Here is a 23433-nt window from a genome sequence, read left to right as displayed (position 1 = left end):
AATGATACAACCTGACAGCAGTGGTTCTTATTAAATAAGTATTTAATACAGAGTTAGTATGGGTAGACTTTATAGTTCAGTAATCAGAAATAGCTGATTCCTGAGTGAATCATAAAGAGTGAAAACAAAATGTGTACCAGGCACTGTTTCTTACTTTCATAGTTTTAGGTTTCTTAGTTCTATTTAGTCATCTTCATGCCTTTGTGAGATAGTTATTGGTACTCTTATTTCTGATTAACAAATTGGGAAAATAAAGCACAGAGAATTGCAGAAAATTGTCCAAAATCTCATCATTAGCAAGTTGACTTAAGCTCAGCAGAATGACTTTAACCTGCTCATTCTTACATACTTTATTATAGCTGCCTTGTGATTGAAGGTGCTTTAAATGTTTTCACAAAAGTAAATTTATACACTCAAATACTCAGCCCCCAAATAGGAGAATTGGAGGTAATAAACAATTATCCCTTGACATTTCTTCAAAAATAAATATAATGATGTTTAGATGTTTCTGACCACAATTAGTTGAATAATAAGTATAATTTCTATTTTTTTCTAAAATTTCTAGTAATTTTGATGATAGAGAACATTAAAAAATATTTCTTGCACTTCAGGTTCTTCTTCTTCTTTTTATTTATTTTTTCAGTGATGGGACTTGAACTCTGGGACAGGGTGCTATCCCTGAGCTCTTCACTCAAGGTGAATGCTCTACCACGTTGAGCTACAGTGCCACTTCTAGTTTTCTGGTAGTTAATTGGAGATAAGAGTCTCAGGGACTTTCTTCCCCGGGCCGGCTTTGAACTGCAATCCTCAGATCTCAACCTCCTGAGTAGCTAGGATGACAGATGTGAGCCACGGGCGGCAGCTTACATACCTCAGGCTCTTCTGACTATATTATATATTGACTATATAATATTTTATATTATATTCAGTGGCAGACCACCTCCACTTTAGCCACATGTCGCAGCCATGTTAATTGTTCTTACTTTTATCCTGTCATTAATCCTCAGCTTCTATCTTCATTGTTCCACTGGGGTAAATTGCTGCTTTTTTTATGCTTTTGCAATTTACATGCAGTCATGATTTTTTTGAAACCTCCCTAAAGGATAATCTGTACATTGCCACATACATGACTATCATATTAAAGCACATAGCAAAAATTGATATTCTGCGAAAGCTGTTAAATCCTGTTTAGCATATCAGACCAGGGACTCCTTATTATGAGGAATTTATTTCTAAAATATCTTCAAGCTCTACATCAGCTTCTAAAACAAATAATTAAAATAAAAAATTCCCATAAACCCAGATGAATCTAACAGGGAACTCTTTTGCCCATCTAAGGAGAAAAATTAATTTTTAAGAGGTTGGCATTCAAGAAATCAACACTGGAAAAATGCTTAGTTAAGTAATGCAGAAATTATTGGTTGCTATATCAAAAGTTATCCTCTGATTACTTTACTGCATAGTAATCATATTCAAGAGGAGAAGACACATAAACTATTTCTGTAATTAGAATGCAGACTCACTCATTTATCAGTGCTTTGGGAAGATTGATCCTCTCGACACTTTTCTGGGTGAAAAATGATAACACATTTACTGATTCAGTGGTACAAAAGCTGTGTAAAATGAAATGTTCTTAAGATTTAAAAATAGGATGGTATCATTATTTGCAAATAAATATAATTCCATTTTTTAAAACAGGAATGTAATTACATTTGCCTCCTAATCTGTATGCAATTTATTAATAGACCAACAATTTGGGTGTTTAGGTTCTGTCCACATAGTTTTGTAATGAGGCCAATTTTAACGGGAAAAATGACCTAAGAGATCTTACTGGTTTCCATAGAAGGAGTATATTGTGTGGGTTTTTGAAGGCGATTTATAATCAGTAATGGGAACCCCCATATTAATCTTTCCCTGATATTTTTGTTCTAATTTAGCTTTAAGATTAGCCAATTAATTTTTTTCTATTGAGAAAACAGTATTATTTTAGCCGAGTAAAATGATTTCTTATTATCCATTTAGTACTAACAAAGACTCTAACCTTTGAGCAAATAATATTATACTGGATTGTCTTGAAGAAATAAAGCTAGCTTTCTAAAATAATAAGGTATGGTTGGACTTATGTAGCTATATGCAATAGAAATGTTGTTGGGGATAATGACATTTCTGGCTGGTTGCCTTAGTTGATGCTCTTAGAAGTGGTTTCCATTGCAACTATTAAATTAAAAAAAATTGATGTGACATGGAACTTGAGTCAGTGGTGCCCCGTGTATGAGGATTAGTTGGATCTTTGATTTATTTTGGCATTTCATTTTACACCTCTTTTTGAAATCAGCTCATGGCAGCATGGTCAATCAACTTCTACTCAGTGTACTTTGACTTTGAGATACTTTGTGTGTATTCTGATTAGTCTTACATCATCACAAACTGGACTAGTAGTAAATGAAATCAAGATCCTTACATGCAGAAATGGAGAATGCAGAAGATGGTGTGAGGAAGTAGAAGAAAATGAAATATCACCAGTACACACACACACACACACACACACACACACACACACACACACACACACACACAATTCACATGTGCTTAGTCATAGTTGAAAGAGCTTAATTTGAAAATTATTGAAGAGATATGCAAATTTGAACTTGGCCTAATTTTTCTCTTCTCAAAAAACAGTAGATAGTACAGTAGATTGCCAACATTTATGACAATTCAAGGTACTCTTTGAATAAAAATTGTCTATTGGAACATGAGAAATTTCAGTCTCATCAACAGGGGAAATACCAAATATTAAGCTCAGCAAATATTCTACTGCCAAACATGCTTTTTTTAAATATAATTAAAGAGAACCACACATTTTCAGCATAGTTTGAATTCACTTTAAAAGAAAGTGGCCCAATAGGTAGAAAACTTCTGCGATATATATAGTTTTGATTTTTTTTGTACATTTTTTATTATAAAAATGCTGTGCAGAGGGGTTACAGTTACATGAGCAAACTAATGAGCACATGAGCATTGTTGCTTCCTCCTTTGCTGTTGTTTTCCCCCTATCATCCCTTCCCTCCCACCTCCACAACTACCTGCCCCCCTACTCGCCATCTCCCCCTCCCCGTGCCGAAGTTGTAAAGTTCATTTTCAACATAGTGTTTCGTACATCTCAGTGTTACAATAGGTCAACCTGTTTCTTTATTTAAGTATTTTGGTTTTTCCCTTCCCCTCCCCGAATTAGAGAAGTGTATATACAAGATGCAGGGCACCGACATCAGATACAGTGAAAATAGGGGTTATAATGTGGGAGAGGAACATACAAAACAAAACAAAAAAAATAATCACAGATTCATTATAAATACGTTAGAAACAATAGCAAACAAGAAAAAAAACACTTGTGTCCCTATCTTGGTTCATTTCACTTAATACCTTCTTATCTGGTCATATGTACATAGCTTTTGGCCTTTTCTGCTCGTCCTACACATATGCTAGTTATTGCAAATAAGTGAACCCATGGGACATATGTTTCTTTGGTCCTGGCTTACTTCACTTAATATAATTTTTTTACAAGTCTTTCCATTTCCTAACAAATGGGACAATGTCATTCTTTCTGAAGGAGGCATAGAATTGCATTGTCTATATATACCACATTTTCTTGATCCATTCATCTACTAAGGGTCTGGGTTGGTTCCATATCTTAGCTATGGTAAATAATGCTGCAAAAAACATAGTTGTGCTAGTAGCCTTAGTATGGCCTTGTTTGTGATTGTTTGAGTTTTGCTTTCTATCACATGTTTCCTATTTTCTATTTTTTCAGTGTGGTATCCTGTTGATTCAGTATGGTAGAAAGCAAAGAGACAAATACTCTAGAAACTTAGATAGAACTAAGATGTACTATTATTTTCCAGTGTGTAACTATAATCTCAGTGAGTTGACTTTTTCTTCTGTAAACAGGGATAATAAGGTTTATTTTTGAATGGATCAAGAAAATGTGGTATGTATACACCATGGAATTCTATGCTTCCATCAGAAAGAATGACATTGCCCCATTTGTTAGGAAATAGAAAAACTTGGACAAAATTATATTAAGTGAAGTAAGACAGGCCCAAAGAAACATAGGTCCCATGGTTTCCCTTATTTGCAATATCTAGTATATGTATGAGCGGAAAAGGTCAGATAATATGCTGTTAGGAAAATGAACCCTTAGATATGTATTTTAATGTTTTTTTTCTTTCATGCATGTGTTTCTAACGCATTTATAAGATTATTTCTTTGTTGCTTTGTATGTCCCTCCCCCACAGTATAACCCCTGCTTTCACTATATTTGATGTCAGTATAACTTGTGGAGGAGATGGGGAAAAACAAGTAGTTTAAGGATACAGGTGGACCTGTTGCAACAATGAGAAGTACAAATTGTCATGTCCAAAATGAGCTTTACAACGTCGGTGGGGGGGGGGGGAGGAGAAGGATTGGGATTGAGGGGGAGAGGGGGGAGGCTGGGAAGGGATGTGAAGGGTAAACAAAAGAGAAGGCTGCAATGCTTGGTAAGAAATGTACTCATTATCCTGCCCATGTAATTGTAACCCCTCTGTACAGTATGTTCACAAATAAAATAAAATAAAATTTAAAAAAATAAGGTTTATTTTTGTTGTTGTTTGGTTGGTTTGTGCTTTTGGTGATGGTTAATTGAAATAGCAGGTATGAAATAGTAGTTATTTTGGTTCTTTCCTTTCTTCTTTTAACTCTTTCCATTATTCCTCCTTCCTCTGATTCTTTATATATTACTTATTTAGAAATACTTAAATCACTTTTAGTTTGCTAAGTACCATATTTGGGATTAAGGATGTTCTCTGTTTTCATCAATTTATCATTCAGCAAGAAAAGTAAGCATTAAAGAAAGTGGAGTAAAATGGATATAAGAATCCTAACTATTGAGTATACAGCAGAAGATACTATAAGTTGAATAAAAGAAGGGTTAATGCATTTTCTATTAGTATAAAAAGCAAAATCAACTATGCTGGAGTAGATCCCAGAAAATTAATGGAAAATGTAAATATTTAGTTATCTATGGATTGAGCCTAAAAATATATGAATCTGAGTACTTCTATGCCTTTGAGATTCCTGGATTAATGAAGTGGAGTAAGAGATACATATTATGTTTCAATTTTTTTGTCTCTTTTGTTCACTCTGTGTGTGTGTGTGTGTGTGTGTGTTGGTGAATGTATGTGTGCATGTGGTGAGTGTGTGGGGTAGTTAATAGTTTTAGTAAACTCTGAGAGGTTTATTCCTTCTTTGATTAAATAGTAAGGATTCCTTTGTTCCTTTGGGGGAAAATGTACTTGGTGTTTAAAGCAGTGGGCTGCCCAGAAACTCTAGTTAAATCACATTACAACCACTCAATAGAAAATAAAGCTTTTTCCCTCATAGGAGTTTCATAGTAATGAATGGAACTGAGGCTACTTCACAGCATGGAATACCCTGTAGGGGCTGAAGCCTCTCCCAGACCCAGTGGTTTGGAGAGAACAGAAAACTCCAAGTTCCCATCTACATAAGAACTCTTGCCATGAAGTGCCAGAAGTCAGCAGTCTCAAGCAACAAGATACTCTCTTATTGGATAATAATTCTTTTCTTGTTAATCCTAGAAGGGATAGATTCTTTGCAGGAAGCCTTGAGGTCTGGAATGAGATTACTTGCTGTTAAATGACCTTGCCTGGATACCCTCTTTTCTTACTCATACTGTCTGCCAAGGCTAGGGAACTTTGGGTGCTGTCAGCATATTTATATCACATAATCATAACCTAAGGTATTATTTTACTTCATTACAGTGAGTTACTTTTTGACAGATAAACCCGTATGAGGAATAAAAGAGAGTGCCCAAATCTGCACTAGAAAATTGAGAGTTAAAGGCTCCACCAGGTCAAGGACCATCATTTTAGGAGTTGCCTCCAGTGCAGATTATTCAATCATGATAATCTTTATTGCAGTAGGAGGTGATCTCAATGTCATGCAGTTGATTCACACATGCTGTGCCTTCTCCTATGCTCCAGGACCAGACAAGCAAACAAACATGCTTCTCAGGATTCCACTTCTTGTAATATTTTCAGGCTATCTGCTCTTACCTCAAGGTCTTTGATCTATTTGCAGTTGATTCTGATGCAGGGTGATATATAAGGAGCTAACTTCAGTTTTCTACATGTGTATAGCCAACTCTGCCAACACCATTTGTTGAAGAGGCTGTCTTTCTTCCATCTGATGATTTTGGCTCCCTTATCAAAGTTTAGGTGGCACTTGGTCTGTGGGATCATTTCTGGGTCATCAATTCTATTCCATTGGGCCAAAAGCTTATTCATGTGCTAGTACCAAGCTGTTTTTATAACTACAGCTTTATAATAGAGCTTGAGGTTTGGTTTGATATTCCTTCAGCACTGTTTTTCCTGCTAAGGATTGTTTTTGCTATTTGGGGTCTTCTATTATCCTCTATGAATTTTGGGCTTGCTTCTTCTATTTCATTAAAGAAGGGTGTTGGAATATTGATGGGTATTGCATTGGATTTGTTGATAGGTTTTGGCAGTATTTCCATTTTCACGATGTTAATCCTCCAAATCCAGGAGCATGGGAGGCTTTTCTACTTTCTTAAATCTGTTTTAATAAATGGAAAGACTTGGAAAAATTATATTAAGTGAAGCAAACCAGACCCAAAGAACATAGGCTCCATGGTTTTGCTCATTTGTAATAATTAGTATATGTCTAGGATAGTCCTAGCAGAGGATCACAATAAGTCAATAGCTATGTACATATAGCCATATAAAATGGTGCTAATTAAAATGAACTTCAAGATACAGAAACAAGTGTGAAATTATTTCTTCTTTCTCTCCCCTCATTTTTGGCTTAATCTCTGTTGCCACTGTTGTTGATTTTGGTACCCTGTGCCTTGTACATATATTTATCTGATATGGGGAAGGAAAGGGGAAAAACAAAATGGTGAGACAAAGGACAAAGGCTGAACCCATGAAACAGTGATACTTATAAGGCACTCTGTTGGAAATGAACTTTACAACTGGTATGTGTGTGTGGGGGGGAGGACCTGAGGTGGAGGAAGGAACGTGGGAGAAAATGAGGGAGGTAACAATGTTCAGAAGAAATTACTCATTATCTTACTTATGTGACTGTAACCCCTCTATATGTCATGTTTGTAATAAAATAAAATATTATTTAAAATAAAAGTCTATTTCCTTCTTGAGCAACTTCTTTCTTTCATTCTCTTACAGTTCTAGTCTTTCAAGGGATTATCATCCTTAGTTCATCCACTTTCATTGTTCACATTCTTTTTTTTTTTTTTTTTTCAGGTAAGGAGTAGGTTTATTCCTCATTCCCGCTGGCACCAGGCCATCTAGGTCCTCCACGCGGTGGGGAAAGGCCTGGGAAAGAGGGCTATGAGAGCTGGGAAAGAGAGAGAAAAGAGCTAGAAAAGAGAGAGCCAGGAAAGAGAAGGAAAGAGCTGAGAAAGAGCTAGAAAAGAGCAGAGAGAGAGCCACATTCTTTTTTTTAACTTCCTTTCCCTATCATTTCACCAAAAGAAAGTGAGGGAAGTGTGGAGTCAGTATGTCCCTTCATAGCATTTGACTTAATTGACTGTAAATTCCTCCTTGCAACTTTCCTCTGTTAGCTTTGGAACCTCAAATTCTTCTTGGGTTCCTCCTCTTTCATGGGCCTCTGCTTTCCAATCTTCTGATCATCTAAAACTCTTCATACTGCAGAAACTCAGCTGTCGGGGTGTTCCAATGCCAATCACTCAATGTTACTTGGAAACAAATACTGACTGGCAAGTACTGCCCAGGAATATTGTGAATTTTCTTCCTTTATAGAAGGAGTTACATGAAAACATAAAAGAAATATAGTTCGTCCATATGCATGGCTTTATTTATAAATGACAAATTGAACATTCATTCTGGAGAAGGAAGTTTTCTATATCCCTTCCACTTGCATCCCACACGAACTTTCCATGGACAAGTTACATGTTACTCTGTTTCTAAGTGCTTATTACTGATGAACAATAACCTTGTTACTTTTTCACTTTTGTTAATAGTTGTAGAAAGGAGTTTCCATTCAACAAAGCATTTCATGAATGCTATGCCTCTTGATCAATATCACACCTCTCATCATTCTCACCCACCCCTCACATCCAGCCCCTTCCTTTACTATTCCTACTTTTTAGGTTATGTTTTGAATTTTTTTTGCCATTTAACAAATACGTTTATGTATCCAATGCATCTTTATCCTCCTTTGACCATTCCCTTCCCTTATTTTTTCTCAATTCTGTGCTATACACAGTGCATTATCACCTGCTTTCTACTCCCTTCCCTCCTTCATTTTTCTACTTCTCTCTCCATGGCACCTCATCTCCTGTGTAAGCACCCATTTTTTGGTACTTATTTTGTTGGGCTTTAACTTAATCTTTCCAAATGATTATTCTATTATACCAAGTCTATTATACCTACTCATTTATAATCACTTGCATCTCTTATCAAAAATAAAGCATTTTCAAATACCAGAAAGATGTAGAAAGATGTGTTCTGTGGTTTACAAGGTGCCAAGGAGAACACTGGGAATGGCCTAGCAGCATTGTTTGTTGATTTGGGCAGAACCTGTCATGTGACCTCTCCAGAGGTAGAAGAGAAATGAAACAGGATCTGGAGATGCTGTCTAAGCTCTTCTACCTCCACATACTGGACCTAGAAGCCTGTTGCTTCTCCAAAGGATGCTCTGTGAAGGTAGTTCTGGGGAATATTCTCAAGATAAGAAAAAGTTGTTTAGTCTCTTATTCTTGTTTTATTTGCCTCTTCAGTAAGTAATACAACCTCTCTTTGTAGAGAGAGGAAAACAGTAGGGCTACAAATCAAAAACAAAAACAAACTCTACTCATCCATATTCCTTGGGATAAAGAGGTGCATTATTGGAAGTTCAAGGCTTAGAGAGAAGGATAGTGATGATTTATAGCTAAGTTTCCATATAAATCATAATTACTGAACCAGAATATTGATTTAGAAATAAAATGAGGTGCAGCCTACATCATAAATTTTATGCCTTGGGATTCATTGTATATTTCATGTAAATACTAGCTCTATGTTATATACTTGCTGACTTTAGACTCTCTTTTTATAAGCAAAATATACCTACCTGTGAAATCAGATTATGGAGATGAAAACATTTTAGCATAAAGGAAAAAATAAGCAGAATGTAAATATATTTCAACATGTAAATCTAAGGCATAAGCAACTTAAAGAAAGTAAATAAAATCTTTGCTGTAGTATATTTCGCTGTGATCCAAGATTGGTGATAAGCAAAAAGAAAACATACTATTATTTCCTGATATTTTGTATTATAACTGCCAGCCGTTTGAATTTTGGGTCCTATATTGCATTTCCTTGCTCAGAAGGTGAAAATGCAATGTTGTATTTCAGTGAAGATCTGAGTTAGGCCCACTGCTGGGCATTTTTCTGTTCACAGTCTTGTTTCTCATAGGACTGCAATACAACGGTACTCTCTGGGTGTATTATAACCATAATGAGGTTCTCTAAAGTGCTGGAGGAATTACAAAGCAGAGAGGGCACTCTTTGGAAGACAGAATTGTGTTAGAGTGTGCCTTTTATTCCATTACCGAGTTACCCCATCTACATTACTATTTAATTTTGTTTATTATGGCAAGAGCACTTACGTTGTCCACTCTCATTTTTTAAAATGTACAATACACTGTTGTTTATGACAGGGACGGGGTTGTATATAACTTTTTCTCCCCATTTTCATTGTCTAGTTCTGGTATATAAGGAGGAAATCCTTCCTTTCCCTGTGATTAATTTTGTGAAAGATCTTTCTGGAGACTCTTAATATCAAGAAAGAAAGAGAAAAGTACATTTTCTGAGAGGTGAAGGCATGTCTGTTTGTGTTTCTAAATGGGCTTATGTCCTGTTCTTTAGAACATATTTTCTTGGAGAATTACATTATGAAATTGCAATGGGGTCTGGAAACAAAGGACCTATAAAGCGACATGGTAAGTGTTTTTCTCCTACTCAAACAGAATTGACTGTATGTCCACAATAACCAGTTGAAGGCTTCATTTGCTTGATGTTAGATCTCCAAGGCCCAGGAAGACCTCAGTACAGTAACCTGTCATAAATGTGAATACATCAATTGGATCATATTTTTATACAACTTGAAAAGTAAAAATAGAACTTCAATTTTAAATGATTACAATAGGAAAACAGAATAAAAAAAAGATTTGAGTGTCTGTAAATAAAGGTTTCTTGGAGCTGAAAAACATTTATTTGTCTTTTTTCTGATTGCTTTTTTGGTATCACAACAGAGCCCAAGTGTGTTGACAGATTCCATATGGTCTGAAAAACTGAACCTATTTACTATCTGATGCTTTCAATGAAAAAAATCAGGAAACCTTAGTCTAGAGTATCATTAACATAACTTTTCTCAAAAATTGATGCCTGATTCCTTTGAATGCTCTACATTAGATATAAACTCAATGGCAAATGTATCAGTAAAGAGTCTACCTTTGGTTTGTAAGTCTAGTCTTTAATGAGGTTAAATTTATTTATGTGCTTGAGTGAACCTGAGACACAGGAATGAATTCCCCAGCTTTCAGCTGGAGCTCAACTTCATCATCTAATCCAGACCTTCACGTCTTTCCCTGTTTTACACATGTGATAGTGATGTCTCTAGCGTCACTTTACCACCTAAAGTATGATTAGATAGCTAAACTTAAAGTGTAATTAAATAGCTGAGACATACTTTTAAGGAGAGTGTCTTTTTAAAAAAGTATGCTGCAATTTATATTCCCTAGGAATAAAGATGATGACATTATATGTGACCTTATTCTTCAGAAAACCCTTGATTAGAATATTACTCGTAACAGTTTAAAATTTAATTTTTTCATTTTGACAAGAACACTTAACTTTTGACCTACTCTCAATTTTTAAGTATCATTAACTAGTATCATTAATTAGTATCATTAACTGAAGGCACCATGTTATATCGCAATTCACTAGCACTCATTTAGTATAACTGAAACCACACACACACACACACACACACACACACACACACACACACACAGAACAATTATCCACGTTCCTGTTATCCCCTGGGAACTGCTTTGTTACTCCCAGCATTCTATTCAACATTTCATCTACACAGAGTCACTTAGTGCTTCTTTTGTGCTTGGATTAGTTCTCTTGTCTAATACCCTCCAAGTTCATCCATGTTGCTGCTGAAGGATTTCTTGCTTTTAAAAGTTGCATAGTATTTCATTGAAAGAACTTGAGTGTTTAAAATGGCATAGGCACTGTGGAAAATATTTAAAGAGTCTTTAAAAAATTACAATAGAAATTCATAATCTTGATACTGGTTATATAGCTAAAAATTGTAACTGGAATCTCAGAGATAATCTCACTTGTTGGTTGCAACCTTATTTGTAATAGACAGGAAAGCAAAATAAACTAAACATATATTTGATCTGCATTTAATGTTAATTTATAATCCAATTTTTTAGGTGGGGTCCCCCCAAAAATTCTGAAGAATATATTTCTACAGGTTGTGCCCACTTAGGACTAACACCTAACTTTTCCAACAAGAATAACTACATTGTGAGTAGTGTAGTTGCTTGTGGAAGTAGGCAGATGGTAAATATTTACAATCTCTTGAATGTACTCTTGAGAACTAAGAAGATTCATTTCTCTACCCTCTAAGGGACTGGGGCCCCAAAGTGGGATTGTTGGGTCATAGGGGAGCTCTATGTGGAGTCTTTTGAGGAACCTCCATACTACTTTCCAAAGTGATGGAATAAGTTTACACTCCCACCAAAAATGCAGTAGGGTTCCCTTCTGTCCACATCCCCTCCAGCATCTGTTATTATTAGAGTTCTTGATTATAGCCATTCTAACTGGGGTGAGGTGGTATTTCAATATTGTTTTGATTTGCATTTCTTGTATGGCTAGAGAGGTTGAGCATTTCTTCATGTGTCTATTGGCCATCCTTCTTTCCTCTTCAGAGAAGTTTCTCTTTAAGTCTTTAGCCTACTTATTTATTGGGCAGTTGTTTCTTTGAGAATTTGTTGTTGGGGGATTTAATTTTTTGAGTTCCAGGTATATTTTAGCTATGAGACCCTTGTCAGTTGTATGGCTAGTGAAGATCTTCTCCCAGTCCATGGGCTTTCTATTGATCTTGCTAGCTATGTCTTTTGCCATGCAGAAGCTCTGCAATTTCATGCATTCCCATTTGTCCAATCTTTCTTTGATTTGGGCATTTACCCAAATGATCACAAACAAGACCATACTAAAGCTACCAGCACAAGTATGTTTATTGCAGCATTATTTACCATATCTAAGATATGGAACCAACCCAGATGCCCCTCAGTAGATGAATGGATCAAGAAAATGTGGTATATATAGACAATGCAATTTTATGCCTACTTCAGAAAGAATGACATTGCCCCATTTGTTAGGAAATGGAAAGACTTGGAAAAAATTATATTAAGTGAAGTAAGCCAGGCCCAAAGAAACATAGGTTGCATGATTTCCCTTATTTGAGGTAAATAGTATATGTCTGAGACAAGCAGAAAAGGTCAGATAAGTTGATGTTAGGTGAAATGAAAACCAAGATAAGCATTCAAATGTTTTTCTTTCTTGCGATTATTTATAACGTATTTATAAGATGATTTCTTTGTTGCTTTGTATGTCCCTCCCACACAGTGTTAACCCCTGATTTCATTGTATTTGATGTTGGTATAATTTGTGGAGGGGAAGGGAAAAAACAAATTGTTTAAATAGTGATACAGGTGTACCCATTGCAACAATGAGATGTATAAATCGTTATGTCAAAAAACGAACTTTACAACTTTGGCTGAAGATGGGAGAAGGTGAGGTATGGGAGAGGTGGGAGATGGGAAGGGGTGGGAAGGGGAAATAAAGGAGGAGGCTACAATGCTTTATAAGAAATGTACTTATTACCTTGCCCATGTAATTGTAGCCCCTCTGTAAGGTATTTTCACAATTAAAAAATAAAATAAAATAAAATAAGTGATTGGGGCAAAAGACAAAAGCAGATTCCAAAGAAAAATTCCTTCCACTAAGGGGTGTAAGAAATGTTTGCTCTGTCCCTAGTATCAGACTCTTTCTTTCCTTATTAGGAGAGGATTCTTTTCTAAATATCTTGATCAGACTGCTCTTGTAGAACAGCTTTTTCAAAGGGCCTCCTCCTTTCTATAGAAGAAAACATTTGACCAGTTACAAATAAATCTGAAGAGTCAATTCAATGCTTTTGTGATAGTAGACATGGAATTCACTTATTATATTGATTGAAACTAGACTCTAAGGGTGACAAGTTGCTCAGAAATAATTACTGGTCCTCCTTCAATTTGAATATTTATATCATTAATTGTATGCTCTGGTATTTATCTAAAAAAAACCCCAAAATTTGATTCCTGATATCAGGTCATCCAACCTGCTAGGGCTACAGGGTCTGCTGCAGTAGAGAAGCATCTCTATGCACCTCACCCAAGAAGAAGGATTTGTGAGGACTTGGAAGAACTCATGCACTGGTGTGTGCATTAAACCTTGGCAGGTCTAATGACTGAGCAATCCTCAGGACCAACCAAATCCCAGGGCTTAGGTAACTGTTCAGTGAATAACAAGCATATCTGTAAGAAGGGAGGGAAACAGCCTGTCTCTCTTCTAATGCTGGTTTGAACATAAACAGTCTCCAACTTTATCAGTATGACCTCTTGGTTATTCTTGGGGCCTTCTTGTAAATTACCTTTGAAACTTAAGTAATGCCCTGGTTTACAACAGACCACTCAAAAAAGAACTACCCAAAGGCAGTAAAGGTACACTCCAAGACTGGTAGCACCTTGTGCAACCTAAAGCTAGCCTGTGCTGCAAAATCCTCTGATTTCTTAAAGTGAGAACTGGATGGAATTGAATATTGAGATATATTTGCTAATTTTCTATAATTATTCCAAACTAAGAAGAAAACACATACCATGTCATAATAGTCTATCAGTATAGTTCATAATTTTTATTTGCCTATTTAAAAATAACTTCTAAGTACTTGTTCAGAGTCAGGAGGTCCCAGGTACTGAAATGCAGTGTGCTAACTTGAATATAATGAAATATAAAGATGAATTTGTCCTATTTGAAAGTCTCATTCTCTTATTGCAACTATTTTACTAAATAAAGCTGTCTGTGGAGATGGCTCATATTATCCCAGTGGCCCAACCATGGAGAGAACCAAAGCTATTCTATGAGCTGCAATGGACCCACCGTGTGTCCCCTCTCTCCCTACTCTTACCTTACCTATAGTCAAGCTCTTTATCAGCAGTCTGCTGGAGCTTTGCAAGGCTATTTCAGCTTCGAGTTGTCTTATGTGACAAAGGAATTTAGTTTATTGATTATTCAGAGTTTATAGGTGATTCTGCTCTACTATTTCACTAAGGTTTCCATTTTATAGCTTGTTTTTGTCATAACTTGATAGTCTAATTTACTTATTGCTTGCAGTTTATCCTTAAATTTTCTTGCTTCTTAAAAATTTTTACCTTCTCAAGCATAGAATGTGCAAGTCATACTATATGGTTTCTAATGGTATCTGCATTGGGTGATAGTCATGATATTATTTATGTTCTTTTTAATTTTTTTAATTGAAAGGTGATATGCTGGGGGTTACAGTTACATAGGTAAGACAATCAGTACATTTTCTGGGAGCATCATTACCCCATCCCTATTTGGCTCTCACTTAACTCTCCCTATCCTCCCCACGTTATAATGTTCATATCCCAGTGTCAAGTGAGTATCAATGTTGCTGTGGTTCATCCGCTGTCCTGCTGTTTCTGCAATTCTCTTTCCCTTCCACATATTGTATTGCCTATTATGCAAAAGATGAGGTACACAAAGCTAAGAGAAATGAAGAAAGAAAAAATAGAGATTAAAAAGTATAGAGTCAGAGTTCTTGAGGGGATGTGGTCAGAAGGGAACCTTACTTCATTTTTGGTGGGAATGTAAACTTGTTCAACCACTTTGGGAAGCAGTATGGAGGTTCCTGAAAAGACTTCACATAGAGCTCCTCTATGACCCAGCAATCCCACTTTTGGGCATTTACCCAAATGTTTACAAACGAGACCACACTAAAGCTACCAGCACAACTATGTTTATTGCAGCATTATTTACCATAGCTAAGATATGGAACCAGCCCAGATGCCCCTCAGTAGATGAATTGATCAAGAAAATGTGGTATATATACACAATGGAATTCTATGCCTCCATCAGAAAGAATGACATTGCCCCATTTGTTAGGAAATGGAAAAACTTGGAAAAAATTATATTAAGTGAAGTAAGCCAGGCCCAAAGAAACTTGGAAAAAATTATATTAAGTGAAGTAAGCCAGGCCCAAAGAAACATAGGTCCCATGGTTTCCCTTATTTGTAATATCTAGTATATGTATGAGTCAAGTGGAAAAGGTCAGTTAATGTGATGTTAGGAAAATGAACCCTTAGATATGTATTTTAATGTTTTTTTCTTTTATGCATTTGTTTCTAACGCATTTATAAGATTATCTCTTTGTTGCTTTGTATGTCCCTCCCCCACAGTATAACCCCTGCTTTCACCATATTTGATGTCAGTACAATTTATGGAGGGGAAGGGGAAAAACAAGTCATTTAAATAAGGATACAGGTGGACCTGTTCCAACAGTGAGAAGTACAAGTTGTCATGTCGAAAATGAGCTTTACAACGTTGGTGTGTGTGGGGTGGGGAGGCGGGGAGGATTGGATGGGGGGGTGGGGAGGGAGGTTGGGAAGGGAGGTTGGGAAGGGATGTGAAGGGTAAACAAAGGAGGAGGCTGAAATGCTTGATAAGAAATGTATGCATTATCCTGCCCATGTAATTGTAACCCCTCTGTACACTGTGTTCACACACACACAAAAAGTATGGAGTCTAATGCGAGCCTCTTGTTTCCATGAGTTGGAGTTCATGTTAATATGCTTCATTATATATAATCCTTTACACTAAGCATTTGGATTTTTAAGATCCCCTGTGAAGAGTATCTTCTACATATTCTAGGTCTTATAAATGAAGAAGCTCATGTGACCTGATTGTCTTTGGGTCTGGCTTACTTCACTTAATATATTTTTTTCCAAGTCTTTCCATTTCCTGAAGAATGGAACAATGTCATTCTTTCTGATGGAGGCATAGAAATCCATTGTGTATATGAACCACATTTTCTTGATCCATTCTTCTACTGAGGGGCATTTGGGTTGAGCTGATCCAAAACTTTGGCAAAGTAGCAGGGTATAAAATCAATCCACAAAAACCAATAGCTTTCCTCTATGCCAACAATGAGAAGAGAGGCTGAAATTAGGAAAGCAATTTCACTTGCAATATCCTCAAAAAAATACCTAGGAATCAACTTAACCAAAGACGTAAAGGATTTCTATAATGAAAACTTCATAAATTTGAAAAAGGAAATTAAAGCAGACCTCAGGAAGTAGAATAAACTTCCATGTTCCTAGATAGGAGGATTAACATTGTGAAAATGACAATATTGCCAAAGGCTATATACAATTCAATGCTATACCCATCAATATCCCAACTTCTTTCTTCAATGAAATAGAAGAAGCCATCCAAAAATTCTTGTGGAGCAACAAAAGACCCTGAATAGCAAAAACAATTCAGTAGGAAGAACAATGCTGGAGGAATGTCAATTCTGAACCTCAAACTGTATTACAAAGCTATAGTACTCAAAACAGCTTGGTTACTGACACCAGAACAGGCCTAAGGACCAATGGAATAGATTCAAAGACTCAGAAATGAACCTGCAGACCTACAGCCACCTAATCTTTGACAAGGGAACAACAACAACAACAAAAGGATGGAAGAAAGACAGCCTTTTCAATAAATGGTACTGGGAGAATTGGCTAAACACTTATAGAAAACTAAGTTAGATCCCTATTTCTCACCCTGCACCAGAATCAACTCCAAATGGATTGTTTATGTTCAATGCATAATTATTCCTTTTCTGAGTATCTTAACTTTCCCCCACTTGTTTAGGAGTCTCTTTCTCGTGCAGAGTGTGGAGATGTAGGCAGCACTTCCATGTTAGTACTCCTATCTCGTCTTTGTATACATCCTTATCTCTATGCATCTGTCTCTCTGCATCCGAATCTCGCTCTGGCTCTCTCATCTCTGTCTCTTTTTCTGCTTCTATCTCAGCCTTCTCTGTCTCTGTCTCCTCTCTGCATCAATATAAATATCTCTATGTGTGCCTTACAGAAGAAAAATAGATCAATTCAGGCATCCTAGAACATTTTAAATTCATTTTCAATCCACAGTCTTGGTTTTCAATTTACTCTGAGTTTTATCAATTAGGAAACGTGATTGTTATTAAAAATGTACCAGAAATACTGATTTTTTCATTTTCCTGTTATGATAATCTGATTTATCACAGAGAACTACAGAGATATTATTACTCTTTTATCTGTTAATATTATCTCCTTTCTCTGTAATATCCCCAGATGCAATAAAAATAATATGTACTTAGAGAAAGCATATAGAAGTTCTGTGAAGGTATATTTGTGCTCCATAGCTGACATAAAGAGGAAAAGAACATGACTATTATTATGCTGATGAAAGAACAGCTTCAACATATTGTAACTTTTGTAATAGCCAAGTTTCACATATTTTTTGAAATCATGACAATGTCTACAATTATGGTAATTTATAGTCATTACATATGTAGAGTTTATCACTTACTACTAAACAATATCTTTTCTATGGCACTATTATCTTCTTAAAGTTTAACTGCATTTTGGAGAAATCATTTAATTATCCCTGAGTTAGTATTAGCTGCTTAGTTAGTCAAATTACGTTATTATGAAATGGAAATAAAGGCTTTCATATGACATTTGGCCTAAGTTATTTCCTCCTATGACATTACAAAAAGACCCTCCATTTCTGATATAAAACCAGAACTCACATTTCCTACATGATTTTTCTTAGAAATTCATTTGATAAAAAAGTGGCTTCTTGACCTCTAACAATGAAAGTAAGAATATTTATGATCTGAGGATGGTAAGAAATCATTAAGCCCAAAACTCATATAAAAATTAGTAGTTTAGAAACTTTGTATTCAAGTCACAATACTTCTTCATTTTTATGGAGGTAGATATGCAAGTTACTTATTTTTAGTTAAAAATTTTAAGGTTCTCTCTTCCTCCCTTTCTTCTTCCCTTCCTTCCTTCCACTCTCCTTCCCTCCCACCCTCTCTTTCTTCTTTCTTTCTTTCCTTCTTTCTTTTGTTTTCTCTTTCTCTTTCCCTCCCTCCCTCCCTCTTATCCTCCCTCCCTTCCTCCCTTCCTTCCTTCCTCCCTTCCTTCCTTCCTTCCTTCCTTCCTTCCTTCCTTCCTTCCTTCCTTCCTTCCTTCCTTCCTTCCTTCCTTCCTTCCTTCCTTCCTTCCTTCCTTCCTTCCTTCTTTCCTTGTCCTGGGGTTTGTACTCAGGGTCTGGGCATTGTCCCTGAACTTTTGTGTTCAAAGCTAGCATTCTACTACTTGAGCCACAGCTCTATTTCTGTCTTTTTGGTCGTTAATTAAAGACAAGAATTTCAGTGACTTTCCTGTCCAGGCTAGCTTTGAACTGCAATCCTCAGAACTCAACCTCCTGAGTAGCTAGCTCTACAGGCATGAACCACCACTGTTGAGGTAATATTGAGTTTTCATTCAAAACAAGTGTCACTGGATGTCAGCATAGCAAAAGATTGGTACTCTTCTAGCTAGTGCTTCTAACGTATTTATAATGTACCATGTGATTTTTTTTGTTTCTTTGTATGTTCCTCCCCCATGGTATCACCCCTGTTTTCACTGTATTTGATGTCAGTGGCTTGAATCTTGTATATATACCTCTCTAATTTGGGGAAAGGAAGGGGAAAAAAAACCCCAAATGCTTAAATAAAGATACAGGTTGACCCATTGCATCAATGAGATGTACAAGACACTATGTTGAAAACGAACTTTATAGCTACAGCAAGGGAGGGGATGGGGAAGGGGGGTAGTTGTGGAGGTGGGAGAGAAGGGATGGTAGGGGAAACACAAAGGAGGAGGACACAATAGTTGATAGGAAATGTACTCATTACCTTGCTCATGTAACTGTAACCGCTCTTTACAGCATTTTTACAATAAAAAACGTACACACACAAAAAAGACTTTCATACTGACTGCAGTAGAATTTGGAAGCATCATGGCTTCCACCAACACCATCTCTGTACTTCCCACAAAGTACCCCCAGAGTAGGAAAACAGACAATGATAAATACAAGGGCCCCTCAGTCATTTAGTAACAGCCAAGTGTTTGCTATCCTGACTTCAGTCCAGCCTTCAGAATTAATATTTCTGGGCAGGTCCGACACCCCAGGGCCTGAGCATCCCATCCAAATGCCAGTCTGAAACAAGTCTTATTGGAGAACGGTGTATGCATTTTTGTGTGTGTGTTTTTTTTTTAATACCTTGAGATGCGCTATACAGGAGTGAATTGTTCAAAAGATGCAAATACTCTGTCATTGCATTTGAACTTTAGAATTTCATGACAATGTTAACATAGACCTATTGTTGATAGAACCCCTACACTATCATGTTGTACCACTCTACTACGTCACACAGAAGACCTAAGACCATAGGAGACCTCATTTATCTAAAATGTGATTTAAAACCTACTGTTTAGGTATTAATTCAATATTTGACTGCCTTAAATGCAACTAATCTGAAATTAAACCTACTGTGATTTCCTTCTACCTCATTAATTCAATATTTTATTCAATACATATTTGTATCAGGCTATATTCTAAAATGAAGGTATTTTCATAGCAGTGGATAAAACTGTCATATTCTTTTATTCTTCCAAAGGATTTATATTAATTATACTACTACTCATATTAAATATATTACTACTATTACCTTTAAAAATATTAATGGCTGGGTGTCAGTGGCTCATGCCTGTAATCCTAGCTACTCAGAAGACTGAGACCTGAGCATCCCGGTTCAAAGCCAGACCAGGCAGGAAACTCCATGAGACTCTTATCTCCAATAAAACACTCAGAAAACCAGAAGTGGTGCTATGGCTCAAGTGGTAGAGTGCTAGACTTGAGCTGAAGAGCTGAGAGATAGTGCCTAGGCCCAGAATTCAAGGCCCATGACTGACAAAAATAAAAATAAAAAAATTAATATTTGATGTAATAAGGGAGGAACAAGAACTTTGTAAATAAAGTCAAGTGGGTAGTTAGATGGTAGTCTAGGATCAATCTAGCCTGAACACTAGTAAGGTTCTAAGGTAGCAGTGTTCTCTATAGAAGATGCCATTTCTGTGGCATTTGACGTGATTTTTTGCATGATAGCTTTTTACAATTTATCAATAAGCATTTATTTTGTGCCCTCTGTTGTAAGGCCAATTCCCTTAATGAATCCATCAGACAGTGGTATCCTCACAGGACTCACAGTCTAGAATCTGAAAAAATACCATGTCAGGAGTAAGTAAACAAAACAAGAAAGTTGATGGTAAGTATAGAAGGCTTTCTTTTCTGAAAAAATGTTTTGCCAGCCAAATATGATGGAAATGAGAATCAATTGTTTTCCTTCATTAAGTTAAAAGGTGAGACCTGTGTTTTCCCTATGTCTATCTCTTCAGCCTATGCAAGTTTATGGCAAATGATGTCTACTGTTTATTTTTTTCTCTCCATTGGTGATTGTTCTCCTTTAAATTGTCCTGGAGGACAAACAACTCTTCTTATGCAAATTAATCATGTCTAAAATGAAATGCAATTTCCCTTTTTAATTTTCTTATCTACCTGTACCTGAGCCTAAACTGTCTCTGACTCCTTTCTTCTGTCAATAGCTACATTATGATGAGGTAGCTGTGCCCCTTTACCACTGTGTACGGGGATTAGGGACACATGACTAATGTATGTTTAAGTGAGCAAATGGCTAAATGAAAAGACCCTTTTCCTGGTATTGAAATTGCATTACTTAATTCACTTATGAAATAGACTTTTCATGACTAATGGGAAAAGAGATACGGAGAGAACTCCGAGTTTAAAAAGAAGCCTTCACAAAGGAGCTGTGATTTGGATACCATGGTAACTTTCTTAGCAAAGAACTTCCAAGACAGTGCTGGTTAGGAAGACAGTTTTTTAAACAGGTAAAATTTTAAAGAGCAATTAAATGAACTAAAATAATTATGTACATAAAATATTCTGTCTCTGTATATATTTAAATACATTTGGAATTGTCTTCTTTTTGTGATTCCTTTCAAACCCCAAGTGTCTCATTTTGAAAGGAAACATTTCAGTTCCTCTTTCAGCCCCAAAATTAAGCCATTTTAATTTTCTAAGGGAAGAAGCCCCCAAAGCCACATAGACGTTTTGAATCCAACCCTACTATAAGCTTAATACTCAAAAATGCCTGTCTCTGAGGTAAACAGAACCCATTAAAAAGTAGTTATTAAGCCCTGTGAACAGAAAACAATATTAGCAGTCTAAAAATGATAGCTCTGGGGCAATGGAAGTCATTGGCAGTAGAATAGAGCAGAGTAGAAGTCACAAAAAAGGAGAGGGATCCTTTGGTATATAAAGAAGATTATGTTGAAAAATATAACTAATTTGTGTTTTTATTGTTTCTTTCAGTAAAAATATCTCAAGGAAACTTAAGGGACAGCCAGGTGATGAAATGAAGCCTCATGCAGACAGCCAGATGGCATAACATGAACACAATGAAAATGCACAGAGATTTCCCTGTTTCATGTATGCCGTGCAGCTGCCTACTCACATTCTATGTTTTTAGTGCTTTTCAAAGGTTTAAGTCATATTAATATTTTTGTAAGTCATTACAAGTGTAACTCTAATGTCAAGTACAATTTTGAGTCTAATTTCAATTTTTATGTTGTCAACAAAGGTACATACACACTGCTCTTAGAACTGATCATTATTTTGAAACAAGCCCCTATTGAAGGGGCAGTGTTCATGTGTATATGTATAATGTATATGTGTTTGCATGAATAAGTATACATATATGTCGGTTCTATGTGTGTAATATAATGCTATACATTTTATATACACACACTGTAAGAATGAAAAATAACTTAGATATATTTGTGTAGTAATAAGCCAACCATAACCGAACACATCCAGAGAATTGGAAGTGTATGATCCTAATTCAAATGCCGGTATAAATGTAAATGATGTTCTTACTAAGGTCAGATCCCCTAACAATCTCAGAGTTAATATTCAAGTATCATAATGAAACTCAAATGTACCACAGTGCATATGTTCTGTTCTGATAAGGCTTATTATTTTCAATAAATGCAGAGAAGGATCAGCCTTGGTCTCAATTCATAAAAGTCATTTATTTCACTGACAGTTCAACAAAACTGGCCCACAAACTAATGATTATGTTTCAATAAAGTGTATAGATTGAACACTGCTTAAACTATATGGACTACTGATTAGTTTCCTAAGCCTAAAATAACAAGTGCCATACATATTCCTACCAACATAGAAATAAGCTGACATCTCTTTATAAGGCATAACCTGGCATTAGGAAATGTAGGAATTAAAACACACACACATACACACATACACACACACACACACACACACACACACACACACACACACACTCGTCTTTCAAGCTTCCTTTGCAGCAGCTAGTCTTTTAGCATTTAGAAAGTAAAAACAAGAGTACTAACGTCACATACAACCATTGGAGATGATGTCTCAGAGACATCATCTGGTTTATAGACCTCATTTGCTTTACATTCTGCATGATTCTGGGAGGTGAGGGAATCCTGTGTTCCATAAGAGTTCTATAAAATCTAAAAATGTTTTAGATTAGCATATATCTTATGTATGCACGTCAGTTCTGAGCATCAACTCCAGGTGGGACAACAGCAGATCCTCCATGACCCTCAATTTTACAATGACTAGCTGGGTTTGGAGCATTTATGATTCACCAGTGGTCCATTCCTTATTTATTTTAATCATTCTCTGGGTTCTCACTGGTTTTGTGGCTTCTTGGCTTGATCTTCCTTGGAAATGATTCATACTAAGCTTCCTGACTACTGCTTGACCACAAGACTGAGCACAGGGTGGAGAAGGAATTGGTTGTGTCATAATGTCTTTGCAGCTCATTCAGTCACCTATCCCACAGACAGGCTTCATGTACCCATACACTCACCAGTAACAAACAATAGAAACTCAGTCGTGAGTTAAAAAGCAGAAGAAATTATCACAGTGCACTCATATGTATGAACAGAGGTGAACATTTGTATTTACCTTGAGTAATTAGATAAATGAAAAAGTTGAGGAGTGATCAGCTGAAAATTTGCTTTAAAAAGACAAGAAAAGAAAC

The 23433-nt window shown here is 36.1% G+C and overlaps 1 protein-coding gene across 1 annotated transcript in view; it reads right to left on the bottom strand.

Moving 5' to 3' along the window:
• Nucleotides 1-23433, bottom strand: part of Kcnd2 (potassium voltage-gated channel subfamily D member 2) — a 475705-nt gene that overhangs the window by 49420 nt on the left and 402852 nt on the right. The window lies entirely within an intron of this gene.

Source organism: Dipodomys spectabilis, unplaced genomic scaffold (assembly GCF_019054845.1).
Source record: "Dipodomys spectabilis isolate Male_0828 unplaced genomic scaffold, ASM1905484v1 ptg000197l, whole genome shotgun sequence".
Classification (NCBI taxonomy): domain Eukaryota; kingdom Metazoa; phylum Chordata; class Mammalia; order Rodentia; family Heteromyidae; genus Dipodomys; species Dipodomys spectabilis.
Note: the sequence above shows the minus strand (reverse complement) of the source record. Positions and strands in the feature narration are given on the sequence as shown.